Source organism: Desmodus rotundus, chromosome 8 (genome assembly GCF_022682495.2).
Source record: "Desmodus rotundus isolate HL8 chromosome 8, HLdesRot8A.1, whole genome shotgun sequence".
NCBI classification, from domain to species: domain Eukaryota; kingdom Metazoa; phylum Chordata; class Mammalia; order Chiroptera; family Phyllostomidae; genus Desmodus; species Desmodus rotundus.
This window is the reverse complement of record NC_071394.1, coordinates 42064759-42088445: the sequence shown is the minus strand read 5'-3', so window position 1 is coordinate 42088445 and position 23687 is coordinate 42064759. Positions and strand designations below refer to the sequence as shown.

Below are 23687 nucleotides of genomic sequence, written 5' to 3'. Positions count from 1 at the left end.
GGCGGGGGTGGGGGATAACCCTGCTGCTGGTCCAGCAGTGCCGAGCCCCGAGCTGTCCCAGGGCCCTAGATCCCAGCACCCCCTGAGCCACTGGGGGCGGGCGGTGTCCTGGGAGACCCAGGCGACCTTAACTCTGGGACTGGGACTCCAATGTCCCCCCCCCTCCCCCCCGCCCCCCAACGCGGGGCAAGCCAGTGGCGGCAGACCCCGAAGTGGCAGGCCGGAGGGGGCCGGAGGACCCATAATTTATGGTGTTGCTCGTACTGGTCCTGTTTGGGGCTTCGCAAGTGTCGTCGGTTCCCTTCTCATTTGTTGCTTCCATCTATTCGAGGAAGGCTCCCCTTCCCGAAACAGTGGCGTTTACCTGCTGAATTAAGGCGACTGGAAAAATTAGTAGGTTTCTGCCTGAGGGGTTGCTGAGGGGGTTGAGGGGGACACAGGTGAGGGAAAGGGCTGAAGGACAGTGCTTTGTCCACTGGATACCTTCGACTACTTTTACCCAAACTATACAGAAAAATAACTATTTCCAGAGAGGTGGGGGCGGGAGTGGGCTGAGAAGCAGTAAGAACAGATCTTCCTCTGCGGCCGCCACCCCTCCCCATCATTTCCTCATTTAGAGATGAACCTCTGGGCCCTAAGTGATTTCTTTCAGCGCTGCAGGCCTGCAGAAATGATGACTTAGGTTGCAGGAAGGGAAGGGGTTAATTGCTCCTCCTCCCAAGGAGCAAGCACACCTTGAGGGACCCTTTGGCAAAGGATGTGCCCGTCTTGAAAGCTCCTTAAATTACTTTGGTGTTTGGGGAAATATTTATGGATTCTATCAAGTTCTCGTGCAATAAGAAGTGATGGGCATCACAAAGGACCCCAGACTAAGTTGGGGGAAGTTTTCTTTCTTCTCTTTCCTTTTTTTTTTCTTCAAAAGAAACTTGTTTTAGGAGCCTTGTGTTTTTCTCTTTCGTACTCAGGGTTGCTCAGTGGAATGCAGAGTGGGGCATGACTGTTGCAAATGCTTGTTGAGGCGGGAGCCAGTGAAGACTTGACGAAGCAGAGGTGGGAAGTAGTCACATCCCCTCCCGTGGCTGCATGTGCCCAGGGGTCCTTTCCACTGGGCTGAGCAGGGAAGGGCCTGGGATGATCTGTGAACTCCAGAGCCCTCCGCCCCTGCAGATGGCTGGGTCATTCTGTGGTTTACGAATGACCACGTCAGGTTGAAGCCACAGTAGCTGTGGTTGTAGGCAACTGTGTTCGTTACATAGTTAGTGACCCAGTTATGGCACACCCTCTCTTAAAAGGACATTTTTCAACATCTTGCTAGTTTGATTTCAGAAATGTTCCATGTATACAGGGAACATGAAGACTGCAAGGGGCGGGGGACGGAAACACGGGGCGTGGGTTCCCTATGTCTGAAGCCTGGGTTTCTGAAAAGGAGCAAATCTGGGGTGTGACTTCCGAGGCACGCAGAATTTCACCGGACTTCGCCTAGAGACTGCTTTCCAGTCCAGGTATGGCCTTTCTGGGAGGGAGTGTGGGAGAGGAAGAGCACCTCCGAGTCACCTGGGGAGCTGTGACTTGGGTCTGTCTGTTCTAGGCCTTCTGTAAAATGAAAGCGGGAGGCAGGAAGGGGAAGAAGAACCCTACTTAGGGAGGTTTGTGTGGGTTTTTACTTTTTAAAAATAGCACTTCTTTTTACCACAATGGCACAGGAACTTGTAAATATGAATCCCAACAATAGTAAACAAATTAGGTTAGGTTGTTTTATCTGAAAAGTAAGTAGAGCAAGTCTGTCCTCTCTCTCTCTCTCTCTCCCCCCCCAAAAGGAAATGCAAAACAAAATTCCCCCTACTCTTAAAGGCTTCTTTGCTGGTGAGTGTTTGTCCAGGAACAAATAGTCTTTTATTCGAATGGTCTCCAAAAGTTCATAAGCAAAAAAAGTGTCGAACGTCTGGTTGCCCACAATACAGTCTCCGGCTGCATAGTGAAGCTTTTCTGTCCTGAATTTGCGATCTGCTATCAGAGTCCTTTAATTTCTCTGAACAGAAGGCTCTTTGGGAGAAGAAAGCTGGGGGGGTGGGGAGAAACATTGGAATTAGTCCCTGCTCCCCCTCCACCTCCCTAGCCTTTGCTGTTTTCTTTCAGCCAGCAAGTAGTGCTTGAATTCTTCTGATCTTTCCCAGCATCTTACTGAGGTGAGGGCCAGAGAAGGGTTAACCCAGGCCAGGGGCAGCTTTCCCTGCCGGCCTGTTTGGCTGGGGTAGAGCAGCTGGCCAGGCACCACCTAGGAACTGTTTATAAAAAGGAGACGCCCTACTCCTGATGCCCTTTATCTCCTTTGGAGATTTTTCTTTACAGCGTGTTTTATACAATCTTCAGAGATGAGTGTCTTTTTTAAAGTCATAGGTTCCCTTTCACCGCTGGGAGTTTACAGCCAATCCCGACATTCTGAAGGTAGCGTTGGGTGAGATGAAAGGGAAGAGGCAAATAATGAGGGAGAAGGTGGGCAGCCATTTGGAGGCATGGGCAAAAATAATTATTTGTAACTAAATTTTAATTGCTTATAAACAATTTTAAACATTTGGTCACTTGTGGGTGGCAGTTTCAATTTAAACGAATTTAATTTGTCACACTTTTACTGAGCGGCCTCAGTAGCAGCCAGATGCTTTCCTAGGTGCCAAGGACACAGGAAGGAGCAAGACACCTGAGGCCCATGTGCTCCTGGAGTTTACGTTCTAGTCAGGGAGAGGGCTAATAAGTACTGTTAAAGTAACTTTCGGATAGGACGTGTGCTTTGAAAATAACAACACAGCACAGAGCGAAGGCCCCTCTGAGGAGCTGATAGTGAAGCTGAGATGTAGAAGCAAAAGGAAGGCCGCTATGGGAGCCAGCTGCTTGGTAGAGGTAGTCCAGGCAGACAGACTCGGAGGCCTGAGGCTGGGAAGAGCTGCTTGATTTGCAGACACAGGAAGAAGGTGGGTCACAGGACTGGTGAGAAGTAGGGTGGAGAGGAGGCTCAGGGCTCAGGGTTCCTTCGCTTTCAGATTATTTCATGCTCTCCAGGGTTAAGTGATTTGCACAACTCCAGGGGGCGCTGTCCTCACTTACAGCCTGCCTACAACCAGCATCTGTCCTGACTTCCACATGCAAATCAGCAAAACAGCTGAAAGGTCAGACACTGTCCCTTTATCTACAAATCTCCTTTGATTTGACTTGAAAGGCAATGCTGATTGAAAGCAGAAGACACAGCTATTGTAGAGCAAAAGAAAAAAAGAGTGTTGGAGGCGGGGGAGGGGAAGTGAAGGGTGTATGTCTTGTGGAGTTGGCCAACTGATGGGGACAGGCTTGGGTTACAGAGTCCTGAGGTGAGAGATCACGACACAAAGCAGAACCGACAGTCCCCCTCCGGAGAGACTTGTGCCCACCAGAAGCAATCCCCTCAGTCGGGGGGTGGCCTCCGTTTCTCCTCTTCCTTTTCCTCTAACTGTACACATCCCAGAGCCCGGACATCCAGTCCCCAGATCTGCTTCGAATTTCTTCCAGGAGGCCTGGGGCGTCCCTCACCCACTCTCTTCGGCCTGTCACAGTATCCAGGTGTGACGTGACAGATCTGGCTGTTTGCTCCCATAAAGGCACCAAGTCACCTCTGAATTTCCTAGGAAAAGAGCCTCTCTCTCTCCTCTTCCTGCTTTACTCTTTCCTAAACTTTGATTTGTGATGGGAAGGGTTTTCCAGTTTTGGGGTGGAATCTGAGGGAGAGGAAGAAAGGACTATTAAATGAGGCAGCAGGAAGAACAGGATCTAGGGGGAGGTGGGCGTGGGAAAACCTCTCTGACTAATAATCCCTAGATCCCTGTGTTTGGGAAAGACACTTGTTTTTACCTGTAAACAAACTTATACGCTCCACAGTTGACTGACTTTTTCTGGCTTTTAAAAAAAAATGGATATCTTCCCCATCCCACCCACCCCGCCACCCCCACAGCTGTTTGCCTCAGGCAAGCCCCCAGCGGGATCTCTGACTTGTCTGGGCTGCCCACATCCCTTTCTTGTGTGTGTGTAATTAAACACATTTTTTAAAAAGGTTTTATTTATTTATTTTTAGAGAGGGAGGGAGAGAAACTTCAATGTGCGAGAGAAACATAGGTCGTTTGCCTCTTCCATACACCCCAGTGGGGACTTGGCCCGAAACCCAGTCATGTGTCCTGACTGGGAGTCAAACCAGCGACCTTCTGGTCTGTGATACCACGCCAAACCCACTGAGCCACACCAGTCAGGGTAGTATGTATGCAATTTTAAAAACATTTTAAATTTATTGATTAGGGAGGGAGAGAAAGAGAAATATCAACTCATTCCACTTATTCATGTACCCATTGGTTGCTTCTTGTATGTACCTTAACCAGGGATCAAACCTGCAACCTTGGCTTATTGGGATGATGCTCCAACCAACTGAGCTACACGGCCAGAGCCCACATTCCTTTCCTCTCAGGACCTCTGCCTCTTTCCTGGGGTGTGGGGAGTTTTACCACCAGGGTTCAGGGAATGGATGGGCTGTACTCTCTCTCTGCTCTGTGTGCTCTCTCTGGCTCCTTGGCCATTGAAAGCATTTCCAGGCAGGCAGGGAGAAGGCTCTGGAGAAGCCTCCCTTGCTCAGGCCCAGCAAAGGCAGCAGCCAGTGGCAAGGCCCAGCCTCCTCTCCCACGCTTGCTCCCTAACCTTGCCATACTTAATGAGAAGAGTATCCAGACTTCCCGCCTCTTTCAGCTTCAATTCTTGTCCAGAATAGAGACTTCTGTTTTGTCAAGCTACCCAGAGTCAAAGCAAACTGATACATACCCTATTCCATCCCTCCCTTCATCTCTCAAGATGCAGCTCTGGCTTCCAAGACAATGGGTTTGAATCCTAGCTCTGCACCTTTTACCGCCCAGATGGCCCTGATCAGTTCTGTGATTTCTCTGAGTCTCGGGTTAGCTCATTTGTCAGACTGAATTTAATTCAAGAGCTGAATTAAATGAAATCACTGATGAAGAGTTCCTCGAAACATGCCTAGCCCACCGTAAGGGCTCAAATCAAATGATCAGCATTGAATATTGCAAACCAAACCCTCTTAAAGTCTCTCCTGTCCTGGCTTTTGTAACCTCACTACATCCAGATGACCTCGGACCCCGGCCTTCTCTATCTCCTTGCAGTTCTGATCCCAGGCTTCTCTGCTCTTTTGAACCTAACCAGGGAGTTCCTGTTGGCTTTGTACGTGGCTCACCACCTTGTGGAATCTCCCTCAGCCATCCTGCGACTGTCGACTCTACACGGGTCACTCCTGCATTGTCATCCCCAGCCCTCGCCTCTCTGTAGCTGACTTCCTATGACTCTAAGTTCCATTGGGACTTCTCATGTGTTTAGACAAACCCAGTCTGTCTAAAAACCAAATCATCATCTTCCCTCCACATCAGAAATCCTCTCCCCACTTCCCAGTGTGCGACTCTATTCTTGGAGTGACTGTGGTTCCATCTTCTCCTGGACACCCTTCCTCCTCACCACTGCCTTCATCTTCTCAGCCTCTGAGTCCGAAGCATCTTCCCATAACTATTTTCTTTCCAAGACCATCATATGTGTCTAGTTCCTGAGTGCTTCGTGCCTGTAATGTTCTGTTTCTCCCTAACCTGCCCCCGCCTGTTCCCCACCAAGCTCCACGTCCCCTGTGATCTGTTCTGCAGCAGACCAATTGGCTCCCACAGGTGGCCAGTGGGTGAGAGACAACAATCTGGTCTCTTAGCTCATTGTGTGAACTTAATTTCCTCATTTGAATCACGTGCTCCTGCATATGTGTAGTAGAGATTTTCTGGCTTTCGTCCACTCTAAATTTGATGCTAAGAGGAGGGACTTCTGGAAAGCCCCGTGAAGTTTGATTTGCATGATAATCCATGAGGGTCCTGGGTAAGGACTCCCTTTAAGGGCCAGAAGAGTCAAAGTGTAATCAGAGTAATGATAAGCTACATGCCTAGTGCAAAAAAGGAGGAGAAATTTCAGGTGCACTAATAATAGTAACCATCAATATTATCATTAGCATTGTTGTCCAGTCTCATCACCCACCTTCCCTTTGAGGCTTTGCACCAGATCCTTAACAAGTGTAAGCTGTAACAAAATGAGCAGAAGAGCTGGTTCACAAAAGTATCCATGAGAATGACACTTAGATGTACAAACGCATTCACCCCTCCAATACTTCCTAAGCGTGCGCTGCGGGGCTCAGCAGTGGGGATGTGCCTGCACCAAGCTCACAGTCAAGCAGGGGAGACAAAAATACAAAGAATCAATGACTGTGAGGATCAGCAGGTGCTGTGGGTGGGCAGGTACAGAAGGTCGCAGGACCACATATTGGGAATACCTCAGCTGAAGCTGAGAGTCAGGCGAGGCTTTGCAGAGGACATGGAAGCTATGCGGGGACACCAGAGGACAGGAGGAGTCAGCCAGGTAGAGGAAGAGTTCCACACAGAGGAGAACAGGGTACACAGAAGTCCCTCAGGCAGAGAAGCATGACAGTTTTGAGGAACTGAAAGGGGTTCAGCCTGAGCACAGTGTGAACGGGATGCTGAGAGTCAGGACTGGAGAGGGTACAATGAGCAGGAAGTTGTAGACACTGCACGTGAGTTTTGATTTTACCCTAGAAGGCAAAGGAAAGCCACGGGAGGGGTTTAATGCTGGTGTGTGTGTGAGGATCAGGCTTGAATATTAGAAGGGTACAGGAGGGGCGCAAGGCTAAGGCAGGGAAACCAGGTAGGAGGTTGCTGCACATACCAAATGTGAGGTGATGGAGCCTGGACTAGGCACAGCCCTGGAGGGGCAGAGAAATGGGTGGATCTGAGCAATATCTGAGTATGGGTCTGGGTATGGGACGGGAAGCAGAGAGGAAGGTTGAGGATAACTCCTAGGTTTCTGACTGGGACAAGTGGGAGGATATTAGTGACATTTGGTGAGTTTGAAAACACTTGGGGAAGTGGATGAGTCTGCTTGCGTGCATGATAGGTTTGAGGTTCCTGAAACACGTCAAGTGGATGTACTTTTGGGGACCCTGGTCATCACTGGCAAATCCAGGAGAGACTTGAGAAAATCATTCAGATAATTGGTGTGTTTATTTCTGCTGTGGTCTGGGATCTTTTGGTTGTAAGGAAAGAAATTCACTCAAGCAAGCTCAAATAAAATGTGGAATTGATAGGGTACAGAGCTTGATGGGCCCTGCCTCTTGCAGGGGAGCTGTGAAGATAGGAAGGGCTCTTCTGAGCCACACGGGGCAAGGTGGCCCCTCGTTCCTTCATTTCTGCCTCATTCCCCTCTGGGAAACCGTCTCCTCTGCTCGTCCACCAGGCCTCCATCCTCCAAACCTTTGCTCCCTCTAGAGCTGACTCCTGCTCTTGCCCCCCAACAAACCTAACCTCTGGATTAAAAAGCTTATTACGACTTCACATTTATACATCTCCTTATTCAAATTCTTGGGAAGAGAGGATCTGACTGGCACTAGGGAGCGAGTGGCACAGGGCTTCAGGTCAGGTGACCCTCCTGGGTCCAAGCAGTGACAGCAGGAGCATGTGTGTATGTGTCTCTGTGTGTGTATATGTGTAGTTGTGGGTATCTGCATGAGCTCGTGTGTCTGTATGTGTGTACGTGAGGTGGGGTGCGATTTTGTCTGAGGGGCGTGGCCAGCCCAGCTGTACTGTTGAGTACAGAACCTTTGGTTGGATACAGTGTTGACACATTACTTATTTACTTGTCTAACCTGTTAAATGTTGATTCTGCTGTTTTTCTGTGTTCCCTGTAGCAGGAAGAAAGAGCCTCCTGGGCAGGCAAAACCGAGTCTACATGTGTCCTTTCCCAGTAAGATGGTGGGAAGTTTGCATGGCGCTCGGAGCTTCATCCCCCCCATGTAAGGTTGGTGGTTGTCCACCTCTCCGGGAGGGGGAATTCAACAAGGTGATGCTGTGAGATGCGTATCAGGCGGCAGGAAGCACTCAGCGGCTGCTCCTCCCTTCTTCTACTTCTCCTTTGTGCTCCGTGTTCAAGGTACTGTTTTCCCAGAACACAGGAGTTACACTTCAGTCACTTTTTAATAGTGATTCTTATGCATGAGTATTCATAAATGTTTATAGAATGATCATGTATTTTATTCCATTAAAAGTAGCTGTAATCACTCACTGACATTTTGGAAAATTGAAATGAGAAAAAATCACTTACCCATAATTCTGCCATCTAAATAAAAACTCAAACTATTTGATGTATTTCTTTTCAGCTCTTTACCTAAGCATTTTTAAATGAAATAGAATCATAATTTACACATAATAAAATTCAGTGCTTTAAAATATTTAAACAAATATTTGTATGATAAATATACAGGGCCCTGTAAATATACAGGGTCCGGCACAAATAACGCCCCCCTTTTATTACAAAGTTATAAGCATGCAATTCTGTAACATAACAACATCACACTCAAGCATACCATGTGACATTTTAGGTGAAATGTTCAAATTAAAACTATAAATTATTACACCCTTATTATTACCCTCCCAACCATGCTCAAGCAAGCCTTACTTCTGCCAGACCGTGTACTTTAAAAGCATTTAATTTTCATAAATCTGGAATATTGATTGGCATCTCAGTCTGATTTCTCTGTTTTCTTTCCAGAACATATCACAAATGAGGCAATGTTCAGTTAGAACCCAATTTAATTCTAGTGAGTTACAAATATGTTCCAGGCAAGAGCTATGTCCATTCAATTACACTTTGCTATGTTAGATTTAATGCAAGGCTAACGAGGCCAAGCCAGAGGTTTTATTCTCCTCACATGAGCCAATTAGCCTTCCTAACTATTGCAGCCGCAGAGTTCACCTTAAGCCTGGCAAAATGAATGGCAGGAGTCACCAGGGAGACTGAAAGAGAACATGGAATGTTCGATGCAAAGCCACTCCCAGTACCAGGCAGCCAACTCCCAGGCTTCATCTTTGAACCTTTAGGTGGACTTTGTGGGGGATGCTGAACAGGCACACTTAGAATATTTTGTGATTGAAGAATTGTTGGATTCTAGAATGAAAGTTCTAGATGCAGCTAGAACAAAACTAGTCCAGATCTAACTCTTTTCAAGGATGGTATGTGGGAAAAAATCTCTCTAGCTTAGCATGAAATAAGGGTCAACAGCTTCCAATAAGTATGAAACCTAGAGAATTCTTTCAATGGGCTTTCTTTCTAACACCACCCCACTGGTAGTAACGTACAGCTAGCTACCAATTGGGCTATGACTTGAATGAATCTCGAGCAGATCCTGGAAAGTACTTGTGAGAGGTTGAAGGGATTAGGAAATGTGCAGGGCCTGGCAGGGTAGCTCAGTTGGTTGGAGCGTCATCCCCATACGCCAAGGCTGCAGGTTCAATCCCCGGTTGGGGCACATACAGGAGTCAACCAATGAATGCATGGATAGGTGAAACAGCAAATCAATATTTCTCTCTCTAAAAATCCACACATTTTTAAAAATGTTAAAAAAGGAAATATGCCTATTAACCTGTTTACCTGAGGTATTCTTAAAGCAGACCAAAAATTTCAAAAATACCAGTTGAGAAAAATGTATCACGCTACTGAGGAAATCCCCACAGTGACACTAGTTGTTTGCTGCTGAAAGTTTCCATTGGGCTCTGCCAGCCTTCGCTCTGCCACGAGATGTCTTCTGCGCGCTGACATGCTTTCCTCTCCAGATGATGGAGCATGCATACCCACCACCTCTTACAGCTCCATGAAGAAGGTGGAGACGGCTGGGAGATTCGTGTATGGGCTCTGGTGGCTGCTTCTGCCTGGGGGACAGGGGTTTGTGCCGCGTTGACAGCACCCCTCACCCTCTGATTTGTGCTAAGCCAGGGGAAGCCAGGACCTCAGTTCTCCCACGTGGTGACTGTTGGCCAGGACTCACCCATCCCTCATTCAGGTTTAGTCTCTCATTAGAGGAATCTGAACCAGCAAAACTGCTGGGCTGTTTTTGTAGCATCTGAAGTTGTTCCATCCAAAGTCTTCTTTTCTCTCCACTTCGCAAGACCAGCCGCACAGTTGGGGCTCAGAGCTCGTGTTTGAGGTCCCGCTGAGCTGCTGTTAGCGATCGCTCTTGCTTGTTGCCACACTGATGGCATCAAATGTCCTTATTGATTTTTTTTCCTGATTGGTCCAACCTGGAACAGGATCAGCTTCGTAAATGGGACATCTTGTGGCCTGAAATATGAGATTTGTTTTAACAAACCATCTTAACCAGCATCTCTCCCAGAGAACCAAGCAACGGCAATTTATGAATTTCTCCTTGGCTTTCTGTCCAGTAACCATCAGCTTTCTTGTTCCTGCTAGTGGCCTCCTTTCTCTCCTGCTACTCTCTCCCACTGCTTACAAACAAAAAGCCCCCAACAATACTCACTGAACTTCAAATCGTCCCCTAGGCCCCTGAAGCAGACAGCACTGAGTCATTCTGGCTGCCAGTGGAGTGGAGGATGTTGGAAAGAAGTACCATTGTGTGAGTTAAGGGTCAGAGAACCCAAAAGACTGCAGCTGTATTAAAGGGCCTCTGTGTTGGGGTTTCTCCTTTTAAGCTCTGGAAAGGCATAAATTAAGGACCGCAAACTGAAAGATGTGGCAAGTCAACAGAATACTAGTTTTTTTGTTTTGCTGTATGTTTAAGTGAAATTCTTCTGTCTCACAGGAATTCCAACACGAAGCTTTACATATTTTTCACGTCAGCTCTATCCCCCACCACCTTTGTTTTCCAGCTCTCCTGCCTGCCTTCCCTTAGCAGCCGAACACGTCATCATTCCATTTTTCTATTGGTTGTGACTGAGGTAGCTTGAGGTCAGTTATTTCCCCAGCAATTGACAAAGAATCTTGCCGAAGAGGAAAGTGACATTGTCCCTTAAACAACACTGCTCCCTCCTCCTCCTGCCCTCCAGGTTGAGAGGAGGGCAGACTCTCTTTCTGCAAGGAGCCCAGCAGGGCAGGGGCGGTGGGGTCTGTGGAAGTGCGTGGGTAACATATGGCAAGTGGAGAAAATATTTATATTCATGGGGAAAGAGCAGGAGAAGATCCAAACAAGGTCATTCCACAGAGATTTCAAGCAGGAGACTGACTCCCAGACTTGATACTCTGTCTCTGGCCTGGATACAGCAGATAATTAAAGAGTTTTGTTCTGTCGCTTGTCCTGCCTCCTTTGCTTCTCTTAGTCTGAATTGTAGGCAATTTTAAAAAAGGACTATCCCTCCCCCTAAGAGCCATTAAAGCATCACACTGGATCTTCCCAGGGCCCTGCCTGGCTCCCACCACCTACCTCCCTGCTTCCTGTGATCCCCAGACCAGAATTCCTAGCCGCCCTGGTCACTCGGGCCTTGGGCCCAGCAGTGTTTCCTCGCTTGTTTTTCGGATGGGGCACCAGGTAAGAGAGCACACCGGCAAAGTGGGCATTTAATAATTAACCGGTGTTGGATTACTTTCTGATGAACCACGAGAAACCTCTCCTGCCTTTCCAGGGCTTTCCAGCCGGCATTTTGCATCACAGCTTGCTAAGGAAGGTAAGGGGCCCTCTTCGTTTCCCAGTGGGAAAACGCGCACTGTCCCGCAGGGCCACAGCCAGATGCAGGGAGCTAGTGTTTGCCTATCCAGGGGCCCTGCGCAGACATATCCACGCAGTCCCTCCCAACGAGGACATGCAGACCCACGACCCACAACCCACGTGTGCATGTGCCCTTGCCCTTGAGGCGCAGGCGCATGCAACCACCTCCGCATGGGGGGGGGGCTCCTTTCCCCTCTGGCGTTGGAAAAGTTTACTCCTTACAGAATTGTGCTGGAGGACCTGCCGAGGGCCCAAAGGCCTGTGACTGGGTGCTTTGGAGGACCCCCGCCTTCCTGTCCCTCCCCCCAGCTCAGCAGAGCTCCATGGCTCTATTTTAACTCCTGCTTGGCTTGGGAGCTTCTTACTTGCCACTGCCCCCACAGCTCCTGAGGGGTTCTGGGACCTCGCTGGGGAGGAGTCCCCACAGGGTGCCCTCGCGCAGAAGCCCAGAGACGAAAGGCCCGCTGACCCAAGCCAAGCTTAATGGATTCTCGCAGATAAAAGAACTCGGCTACCTTCCTTCCTATAATGGCCCCTGAGGCTAACGTCTTAAAGTGGAGACAAAGGGATTGTTTTACAGCACAAGGCGGTGGGGGCAGGGGCGCAGGGAGAAGGAGATGGCCCCCTGCTCTTAACCCTTGCCCTCCCGCGGCAGTCCATTGCCTCCCACGACTGGGAACAGGGGAGGAGACAACGGTGCTGGAGGGGCCACCCTGTTCTCGGGCCTCCACCTTGTCGCACTCCCTTCCTCGGCTGGGCAGAACGGAAAAGACCAGAGTGCCCCTGCCTTGCTAGTTGCAGTTTTGAAAGTCAGTCCAGGGGGGTGTTTCTCGCGAGCGCCGAATGACTGCCCCAGGACCCACGCGTGGCAGTGCGGTCAGGGAGGGACCCGGCTCTAAGAGGTCTGGCGCGCGCCGAGACCCGGGGAAGGTCTCCCCAAAATGGTCTGCACCTGGACGGCGGCAGTTCCGGGGCCGCCCGCCCCCGGCACACAGGGCGCTGCAGGTGTGAGTGGCGTTGGCGGCCCGGCGCCTCTTACAGGAAGTTTACATTTGCAAAGCTGGGAGGGAGAGAGGGAGCCGGTCCTAGTCGCATCTGCTTCCTGGCTTTTTGTTCTGGCTTCAGGGAAAGATCAAAACAACAGTTAAAAAGCAATTGAAGACAAGTGATGTAAAAAATAAACAACTCAAAGACAAATATGTCCATGGGGATGGTTTTAAAAAGCCTTTATTATGGAAATAATCACACAAACACTAGAGGAGAGAAAATGGTATATAATGCAAGAGGTCTTAAATTTGGGAAAGCATCAGCATCCCAGAGCAGAAGCCCCTAGGGCTCCTCTGAGAACACAGATTGCCCGGCCCCACCCCACGTTTTTTCGTTAGTAGATTTGGGGTTTCTTGCTTCAGTCTGAGACTTTGCAACTTGTTAGAATTCCCGGATGCTGCTGCTGGTCTGGTGTGGAAGGGTCACTGTGATGACATCAACGGGTGTCACAAATTCCCTGGAAACCCTCACCAGCTCCAAAACGAATATATTTACCCCATCGTGCTTCTCCTATCTCCTCCCCTAACCTGTTTTGGTTTGCTGGAGACTTTCAAGCAAATCCCAGGCCTCGTGTCCTTTCACCCAAGTGGATGACCTTAAATTCAGTAGTAACTTAAGCGAAGAGGACCAAATGCTCTGAGAGGTACTGGAAAAGCCTTTCAATGCTTCTAGTGAGTTCAGCCTGCCTTCTGGCCAGTTCACCATGGGTCCAAGTCCAGAGCCTCTCTCCATGAAAGCCACACGTGCATTCTGGTTCTGAGACCACCATAAAGGAGTTCTTTGCCAGAAGAACGTCTTCCGTCCCCAGAATGCTGCTGGATTTTCCAGCCAGCTGGCGCTGCCACCTGGTCCCCATCCTGCAGCTCCTCAGTCTGGTGTCGTGCACTCCATGACCACAAGTACCCTTAAGTGTCTTTCTAACCAGGCACCTTTCCCGGGACAGAGCTTTGAACCTCCGGAAGTGGGCGAACACACAACGGTGCAAGGCCACCATCATATTTTGAATCCGTTGCATCCTTCTCTAAGAATCCTGGGCCCACACGCCAAGGGAAGGTGCTATGGGCAGCCTGCCCATTGTGTATGTCCTGGTATCGGAAAAGGGGAGCTTTTAGCTCAGAGCTTCTGGGAACGGCCATCAGTGAAGCCCAGCTTGACCTCCCTTTAGCAGTGGTGAGATAGGGTATGTGGCAAAACAGCTGCAGTTGATAAAAGATACAGGAACTGTCAGGAAGAAGAAAGACCACCCCTTCCCAACCCCCACCCCCTGCCCCGGGTTTATGGATTTATGGCTTAAAACCAGCCGACACTAGCTCCATCCAACATGGTGACAAATTTCACCTAATGGTAACCCCTAGCCTCATTATATGCTCATTCATTGTAATACATTAGCATGCTAAATGAGACACTGCCCTCCCACACCACCATGATTGGAAACAGAAAGCCCATATAAGGAAACAAAATGGCTGACCGAGGTCCTCTGAGAAATCATCCCTCTCCCGGGAAGATCCTAAGTATATTCCTTATTCTTCCCCCTTATTGAATACTCTATCCTCCCATTAAATGAACCCCAATAAAGGAAGAAAAATTTGCTAAAGGGGGGCTGCTCTGTCTGTGGAGTAGCCCACTCTCTGTCTTACTACTTCACTAATTCATACTTTAAACACTATGTTTATACTTTAAACTCTATGCTGGCTCAAATTTGAATTCTTTCCTTTGCTAAACCAAGTACCCACAGTGGGTCTCGAACCCTCAGGTCCCTGGACCCCTGGAATACCTGCACCAGTGGGTCCTGTATAGTCTGGCTGTGCAGGCACCTCTCGTTCAGAGAGGCATGGAGCTCCTTCTCTATTCCACTGGGCTAGTCTTCAGTGTGACCCAGGCTCCTTGACCCTTCTTTAGAGGAGCACCCCACCCCCAACTTTCTCATCCCAACCTCTTGAAGTCCCATCCTCCCTCCAACCCTCAGAACTTTCTTAGGCTATTAAAAGGGCTGCCCTCTTAAATGTTGGTTGCTCTCTGTCTTTCCCCGACTCTCCCGGAAGCTGAATGAATTGTTCCTTTCTCCATCTGCTGCTAAGGAAAGCTCCAGGGTTGGGGTGGGCTCCACCACCCCCAGCTCTGTTCCTATTTTCATTTCACCTCCTCTTCCTATGTTTTTCTTCTTTTGACAGCCTGGAATCAGCTGTCACCTTTCTCTTTTCTCATGGGTCCTTTAACTTGCCTTTGCTTTTCTAGCCTTTCTTGAAGAAAATGCAGACAGCACATGTTTGTTCCCTAGTGGGTCCCATTGTACCTAATTTTGTATGGTTTCCATGTCCCACGTTGCCAGCTGATATGGCAGTTTGTCCACCTCTGCCAGAAAGTGAGGCCACATGGTACCAGGGAGGGCTTCACTGAGAAGGTGACATTGAGCAAAGGCCAGAGGGAGGGAGCTTCCTCTGCAGGACAGGATGGGGGATGAACAGTTTACAAATGTGTGAGGGGTAAGTGGGATGATGTATGTGGAAGGCACACCCACAGAGACGGAGCCTTTGCCTTTGCTTTGTCAAGGCCTTCTTCTGAGATTGCAGGTGTTATCGTTGACTCTGAATATACACAAGATTAGGACCCCTTCGGAGGGCTTTGGCACCGTTCTCTGCTACCTGCTTGCAGAGGTCAGCCCTGGCCTGGAGGAGTGCCTACCGAATGGCTCCCCAACCCTGCAAACCATGACATCGCTGGGGAGGCTGGAGGAGCACCAGTGGGCAGGACTAGTGGGTGTTACTCTCTCCGGATCATTTTTGCGGCCTCAGTGACAGTGCAAAGGAAGTGATAATGCAGAGGCTGATCTTTAATGAGAGGAGGTAGTTTGGTCATGGGAGAGTTCCCCCTGAGAAAGAGGAGGAACTGTCTGGCTGAGGCAAAAGCTGAAACTGAGTTGTAACCGCAGCAGTCAGTTGTCGGTGTTCACTAAAGTTGCTGTGCCTGTCAGCAATTGTCCAAGTGCCGTTACTGGTTGTCTGATGGACCAGAAAGCCTCAGGGATGTCCAGGCCCCATCCTTTCCTGCGCGAACTATGTTTAATGCTCTTTTCTACGCCCCACCCCTTCGAAGTCATCCCGGGTGCTGGGCTGCAACTGTTTCCAGCAACTTGTTTATGCAGTTTGGTCCAGAAGTGGCACATCCCTTTCAGCCTCCATTCTCTCTTCAGAACGTTGTAGAAAATGAGCAAAGGGTGGATCATTTACCTTCCCGACTCTTGGTGGCTCCTGGTGATACTCACGGAAAACCAAGGGGCCTGGTGGCCTGCTCCCCTGAGGTACAGCAGCCTGACTCTTTGTTGCTGTTTAATGCTGTGCTGGAGGTCACAGGAGTCTGTGCAGCCACCCAGCCCTATACCGGGGTCTGCCTAGGGGAAGCTGGAGCTTTAAATCTCAAAGCAAATACTATTGTGCTGCTGGGCACATTCTCCCCTTTAGGCAGGTGAACGAGGCTGCTCTAGCTGCTGCTGCCAAATCACTGTGTCTGTCAGTGTTTGTCAGGACAAAACTGGAGGAATGAGCCATCAAAGGTCTGATCCCTGGAGAATGCTTCTTCCTTCCAGCTGCTCTGAAGAAGCGGCAGCGCTGTGGGCTGTGTGAGATGTTTCTCATCTCCTTTTGGGAAAAGTGGATAGACTTAAGCAAACCTCTGATAGGACTGAAGGGGCAGGCTCAGCTGAGGGAGGTATTCCACTTACCCTTGTCCTGGGCTCACGCTCAGAGCATCTCGCGTGTAGCAGTGGGCTGGCAGGAAGGGAGAAGCAGCTGAGGGAGAGGATGTGGTTGCTTTGCGAGCCCCTGTTCTGTTACAGGATCAAAAAAAAAAATTGTTGCAAAACACACTCATGTTAGAACTTAATAGCCCTTTAGCCACTGAAACTGTGCGTGTGTGTAGGTGTCTTCCTGGGTATTACTAGAGGTAGGGCCTTGCCATCAGGGACCTTTCAGTGTGATCAGTGTATTTCACCAACAGAGCCAGCTGCATCCCACTGTGCTACGCTGCTGGGGCTGCCACACAAACGCTACAGACGGGGGACTTAAGGAACGGGAATTTGTTTTCTCACAGTGCTCGAGGCCAGGAGTGTTGGGAGATCCAGGTGTGGCAGGGGCGGTTTCCTCTGAGGAGACTCTGTCCGTTGCTCATTGGACCCTCCTTCTCCCTGGCCCGGCCGGGGTCTTCCCTCCCTGGCGCCTCTGGGTGTGTCTGTGTCCTAAGCTCTCCTTATAAAAACACCAGTCACATTAGACCTAAACATCATGACTTCATTTAACTTAATTACCTCCTTGAAAGACGCTGCCTCCAATACAGTCACCCTCCAATACAGTCACTGTCAGAGGCAGGACGTTAGGACTTGAGCAGATGAATTGGAGGGGACGCCAGTCAGCCCATGGCACTCACCAGGCGCCATCCTGACACAGAACAGGGCCTCGGAGGTTAGAAAGTACAAGGGCTTCACCGTGGGGGGGAAAACATCAAATGTATTAATAAGTATCTTTTTTCTTAAAAAACCCAGCTGAAAGATTTTAAGTACTTTTCAGAAACTTTATGCTTTCTTAAATCAGTTATGCTGCAAGGTCTAAAACATTTAAATATAAAACTAAGAGAATAGTAAGTTTAGAGGCGATTAACTGTATCCATTTCATGGATTTTACTGTTGGTATATCACCTTTATCATTAAAAATTATAAACACAAAATGAATGGAGGCACTGCACACACATCACCCTTAGAAACCGTGTATTCCAGTCTCTTCACTTTGGAGAGAGGAAGCCGAGACGGAGCAGCCGGGCAGCTGCCCGCACCACAGCCCCACCCAGCCGGGCTCCGGGCTCTGCCTGCACTGGGCAGGCGAGGTTTGCAAGGAACTAAGTTGGTTTGGTTCTTAGATTTATGCAGACCAACGGAAATAGACAGGAGGGACTAAGTGAGATCGCCCTCTGATCCGGAGTTGGGACTTTTGCTACATTTTCAGAGAATACTTTCCTTTGTTTGTTTTTCTGATAAATCTCGAAACCAGTGCAGACTCTTCCGCAGCCCCCACGATACCCAGATGAGACGTGCACCGTCTCATCTTCCTTCTCATCTCCACCCACAACGCCCACACAAACAAGAGTTGAGACGGGTTGAATACGAGAGTCCTTCCTGATTCTTCTGAACAGAGGACTTTATTCCTTTCTCTGTAAAACCAGTATGAAAGCGTCCCACCAGGGTGCAGCTTGTTTCAACAGGAGGCAGGCAAGGTATCCAGAAAGGCAGTGAGCTGGCAACCTGGCCTCTCTGCAGGGGACAGAGGCCCTCAAGCCACCCACAAAGCCCTTCCCACTGCTCAGCACACATTCATCGTGAGCACCACCACGCTCTATAATCCAGATATCTGGGATCTGGTGTGAGTAAACATTTTAGATTACTTACTTGAATGTCTCCTGAAGGCCAAATAGTGACTTCATAAGTCAGCAGCTTCCTTTGCAAGGAAAACTAGGATGCACAGATGTTTATTTACGGTTTGAGGAAGGATACGGTATTGTTTAGTATGTGAAAGGGCTTGTGTGCCTTGTTTTTAAAGTAACGCCCCAGAGTCCTGAGATGGATGGTCTATTTCTCAACCACATGGAATCCCTCTGCTTGGTCCTTGCTGTCATGACTGAACTTGCCATCTGCTCTGAGATGCTCTGGGTCTGTGCCCGGGATTGTCTAGCAGAACTCACACCCTCTGTGGGTCCCATCTTCTCTCTTCCCAGCACCTCTCCCCGCCTCACGCCCTCCCTCACCTGTCTCCAGGACAGACTTCAGAACACGATTCCTTACTCTGTCTTCACCCACGTCTCAAAAGGTTGCCTGTTCTTGCTTTGGTGTGGCACGATTAGTCCCTGATTTTTTGGTTTTTGGCAGTTTAAAAAGTTGTGGTAGCGTATACATGCCCCGAACAGCTCAGAGGCACTAAGTACGTTCGCAGTGCTGTGCAGCCGTCACCACCTCCCGGCTCCAGAACTTTCCCATCCTCCCCAACAGGTCTGCACCTGTCCTCCTGTCCCTGCAGCTCCTGGTAACCTCTGTTCTACTTTCTGTGTATATGAATTGGCCTGTTCTAGGTACTTCTTGTCAGTGGAATCACACAGCATTTGTCCTTTTGTGACTGGCTGATTCCTCTTAGCATAATTGTCTTTGAGATTCAGCCTCGTTGGAGCATGTGTCAGAATTTCATTCCTCTTCAAGGCTGAATGATATTCCATTTCAAGTACAGCCTGGGGCAAAACTAGGTTTACAGTTGTGAGTACACAAAAGAGTTTATCCTTGTGTTATTATTTACTAATTATTACATTATTTTCCATAGAAGCAACGGTAAGCCTACTTTTGCCCCACCCTGTATGTATCACGTTTTGTGAATTCATTCCTCTGTTGATGGACATTTGTGTTGCTGTCGTCTTTTTTGGCTACTGTGAATAATGATGCTATGAACACTAGTATGCAAATATCCATTTGGGTCTCTGCTTTCAGTTCTCTGAGTATACACTTATGTTGGAATTGCTGGATCATGTGGTCATTTTATGTTTTACTTTTTGAGAAGGCACCAACCCCAGATCACTTTTAAATATCTCACCATACAGCATGGTCGCCGAGCATAGTCCCATTGTCTACTTATTCATGAAAGCAGTATCACTGCCTCTCAGGGACAGGACCCAGAGGTCACGTGGTCACTTACTTCCTTTGCCAGGTGGGACAGAATGGCATGGGGCTGGCTCCCTGGAGCCAACCAGGCAGAGTCACACTCTAGTTCTGTTACTTATTAGATCTGTAATCTTGGGTGAGTTACTTAAACATTCGAAGCAACAGTTTCTAATGAGGAAAACGGTATGTTGGAGAAATAAACAAGACAATGTGGTGAAATGCTTGGCACATACCGAGTTATAGGCAAGCCCTCAGGAAATGGTGGTCATTGTTACCATGACCATATTTACAAGAACCCCGAGGCCCAGGCAAAGCAATAGTTGTCTGGCTGCCTCTGCCCACAGCTGGCTCTAAATTTCCCTGCACGTGGGTGTCTGTGTATGTCCATTCAGAGTAACAGAGTTTAAGCTGAAACCCCCCTGTGAACCTTACTCATTTCTGTGATGTCCATGAATGTGGTTGGCTGATCATTCTGACCCAGGAAGCAGTGTGACTTTGCACCATCCCACTCTACTACTTACTAACCTTGTGGCTTCGCGCAGGTCACTGAGTCTGTCTAACTCTTGTGTTCCACCATAATGTGGGGGCATCCTATCAAATGCCCCGGGCCTTGGTTAGACATATGGAAAACATTTGTAAGCAAAGCCCCAGCACTGAGGCAGTTGCTGAAGACCAAGCCCCATAGTTTATCAAAACATAGAATTGGTTGTCAGATGGGCAATTTAACTATTACACAAAGCTAAGGTGCCATGGACTGAAAAATGTACCCCCATTTCCCGGATGTTAAAATGCGAAGAAAATGTGCATTCTAGAACTGATGAAATGTGGTGACTGCCTTTTAGCGAGTTGCTAAGTGAGAGGTCATAAAGGAAAAAACAGAAGCTCTGAAAAGCCTCCCCTTCTGGAAAAGGAACAAAGGAACTGCCGCAGGTCTGCTTTTCCTGTGATTAAATGGAAGCCCGCACCTGGGGCAGCTCTTGCACCTACTCATGCCCGAAGAATCCAGGGAGAAAAAGCTCGTTGGAAATGCAAGCTCAGCTCTGGCACACAGAATGGAGGAAAGAATGCTTTGAGGGGGAAAAAAAATTAAAAAGCTCTACCTTTTTCACTTGTTATCACTTGTTATATGAAATGGAAGCAGTGTCCTTAATCCATGGCCTTGGCTGGTGGCTGGTGGTCTGAGTGGGGGGAAGAGTCATCTTTGGTCCTCCCAGGGTAACTAAGGCCAGTGACCCCTTTCTCTCCAGGTGTTTTACACAATGGATCCATTAGAAGGTGCCAACTGTAGGCTAGTGACTCACTTCTGAGCCTCTGAAACACCAACGTGTTGGGTCTTGATGGAACTTTAGAGGTGACCTTAATAATGGCCTTGCCTGCAAAATGCTCACGTTCCCACAGCGGGTGGTAGCTCAGGCGTTGGGAGAATCTGGGACTTGTGCTCACACTGGCCCCCGGAGTTTTACACACAAAGGTGACCTTCCGTGTGAGGTTGAAGAGGATCAGTTAATGACGTTTCACAGATTGCCTAGACTGCTGGTGACCGAATTAATGAGGGTTTCACTTCTTTGGATAGAGGGTTAAACTTTAATATCTGTGACCTGTTAGCAGTTCTGTGGAAAATAGTCTTTACTTCAAATACTCTCTACACTCCTCAAACTCTTTACTCATAGTGAGCAAACACTTGCTGAGCACGTGCGGTGTTTCAGGCACAATTCTAAGCACTTTTACATGGAGAAAGGTCCTATTACTCTTCCCCTCTATAGACATTGGTTAAGCACCGGAGTCACTCATCCATTATTATCCAGCAAGTTTGCACTCTGACCTGGGAGACTGAATTCTCAACCCAGTGTATTAGGGCCTCCCTTGATTGACTGGTTACCGTCTCCCAGGCAAATAGAAGCCAGCAGATGGGAGTAACATTCACTTCCCTCTGGTAAACGTACAGATTCACCTACATCTGCACTCCACCTTTCCCCCCTGTGCCTACCTTGTGCTTTTCTGCAGCTACTGGATCCATCTGTGCTCTGGGTCCCTCCCTGGCTTGCCTTCTCAAGGGCTTCCCTCGATGATACACTCTTTCTCTTCTGTCTTCAACCTCCTCTTATTTACTGACTCCTTTCCTCACTTAAGGATCTCCCATATTAAAAAAAGAAATGTAGTCCACACTCCTCTGTCACACCTCCCCACAGAAATACATATGTGCTCCACTCTTGCAGGATGGGTTGTGTAAATCCCCCCGTATTTTTGCCCACCTGGCATCTCCACCCCTCTGCAGTCTGACTCTACTGTTGACACTTGACCTGGTCTCTCGATGTGGTCATCCCAAGGTCACAGGGACTTCCATGCTGCTAAATCTAGTGAAGGCACCTTAGTCCTTACCTTCTTGACCCATGTGAGCATCTGACAGCACTCCCAACTCTTTCCTGGAGAAATGCTTTCTTTGGCTTCTCCGATGTGCCTCCAGAGTAGATGTTGTTTGGAGCTACTTACCTTCTTATTCTCCTCCTTTGGAAAAACAAACACTCTTGTCCTTTTGGAAACTCCCAGCCTTACTTGTGCAGCTGTCCATGAAAAGGCTGGTCTCCCTCAGAAATCCACCACCTGCCCTGGGCTGTCTCAAATACCCAGCTAAGAAGGAACCCTTGTCCCCTTCTGCTCGTATCAGCATCCCTTGGAAACATCTCAGAAATGCAGGTTCTCAGGCCCCACCCCAGACTCACTGAATGAGAAACTCTGGGGTGGGGTCAGCAGTCTGTTTTACAGGCTTTCCTTGTGATTCTGAAGCACAATAACATTTGAGAACTAGCACAACACTCCCATTTTTGTTGTTTGTTTTGTTTCAGGTTTATTAAAGTTCAATTTACAACAGGAATATTCACTCATTAGACATGCACAGTCCTAAGAATTTTAACAAACGCATGCAGTTGGGTAATCACTGTGATTAATGTGATATTGACTATTTCAATCACCGCAAAAAGTTCCCTTATCGAATCCCACCCTCCATCCCCAATGCTTGGCAACTGCTGCTGGTCTTATTTTTGTTCCTATAATTGTGTCCTCTCTAGAATATTGTATAAATGGAATCACATAGTATACGGCCCTTTGAAACTAGCTCCTTTAACTCAGCACAATGCTTTTGAGATTCATCAACTTGGGTGGTTTCCAGATTTTGGTGACTATGAATGAAACTGCTATAAACATTCACGTACAGACCTTTGTGTGGACATATGTTTTCATTTTTCTTGGATAAATACTTAAGAGTAAGGGATTGCTGGGGCATTTCGCTCCATTAGAAACTGTCTTCCAATGTGACTGTACTATTTTGCACTCCCATCAGCAATGGGTGAGTTCCCTCATCAGCACTTGGTATTGTCAGGTTTTTAAATTTTAGCCCTTCTAATGGAGTGTACCTAGGATTATTTTTTCTTCATTATTCCCTAGGGGATGGTGGAGGGGTGGGTGGAAAGCTTATAGAGAGGTGAATCATCTGATGGGTGAGTTTGGGAGAAGGCCTGTGTGACCCAGCTCCCTTCTATTTTTCTGCCCAAAGAGAAGGTGCATCATGGGAAGGTGCAACAAGATGCTATGTGGCAAGCTTAGCTGGGCAGCCTGTGTTCCTTGGCTGTGCCCCTGCTGACCTGCAAGTATTGTCCATGACTGGGGGTAACCTCTAGGTGCAATACTAGAAAGCCCCTGTTTGCCAAATGCATAAGCCATATCTTTACTATAGCACCCCCTCCCCACTTAACATTTTTAAAAAAATTTATTGATTGATTTTGAGAGAGAGTGAGAAAGACATGAATTTGTTGTTCCACTTATTTATGCACTCATTGGTTGATTCTTATGTGTGCCCTGACTGGGGATCAAACCCACAACCTTAGTATATCGGGCCAATGCTCTAACCAACTGAGCTGCCTGGCCAGGGCTCCCCTCTCGACTTCAATCTGACACATGGACTCTATTTGTCTGGCTCTTGCACCCATGTCTCAATTTTAAATTTGGGGTGAGGGAGGTGGAACTCATCTACCTGGATCAATAATTGACTTAGTGTTGGCAAGTGATGTGAGAGGAGCTCTTGTGTGAGGATAATGCCAGGCTGGACCAGCTGGGAGCTATCTTTGCCATTTTGTCGATAAAGTGTGTGTGAGAAAAAAGCCAACAGAAAGAAAGCTGAGCTGAGAGAAGGAGAGAGGAAGGAAGGGGTGGGAGAGGGAGGTGGAAGGGGGACATGAGGTGGGAAGGTGGGGGGAGAAAGAGGGGAGAGAGAGACATTGGGAAATGATATTGTTTGAATTCACCCCAGGTGTGCCTGAAATTGCTATCTCTTCTACTCCTCATCATTTTAGTTATGGT

At 48.4% G+C, this 23687-nt stretch overlaps 1 long non-coding RNA gene across 2 annotated transcripts; it reads right to left on the bottom strand.

Annotated features, from left to right (window-relative positions):
• Positions 1–8252: 8252 nt before the first annotated feature.
• Positions 8253–21934, bottom strand: LOC123480907 (uncharacterized). Of its 2 annotated transcripts, XR_006657053.2 has the most exons (4): positions 21714–21934; positions 16734–16890; positions 16368–16472; positions 8253–10224 (listed from the first exon to the last, which is right to left on the bottom strand). It is a non-coding gene; the product is annotated as an uncharacterized lncRNA (long non-coding RNA). The 2 variants fall into 2 exon arrangements; XR_006657054.2 differs by lacking the exons at positions 8253–10224; positions 21714–21934 and adding an exon at positions 15415–16284 and having other exon boundaries at positions 16734–17063.
• Positions 21935–23687: the final 1753 nt, after the last annotated feature.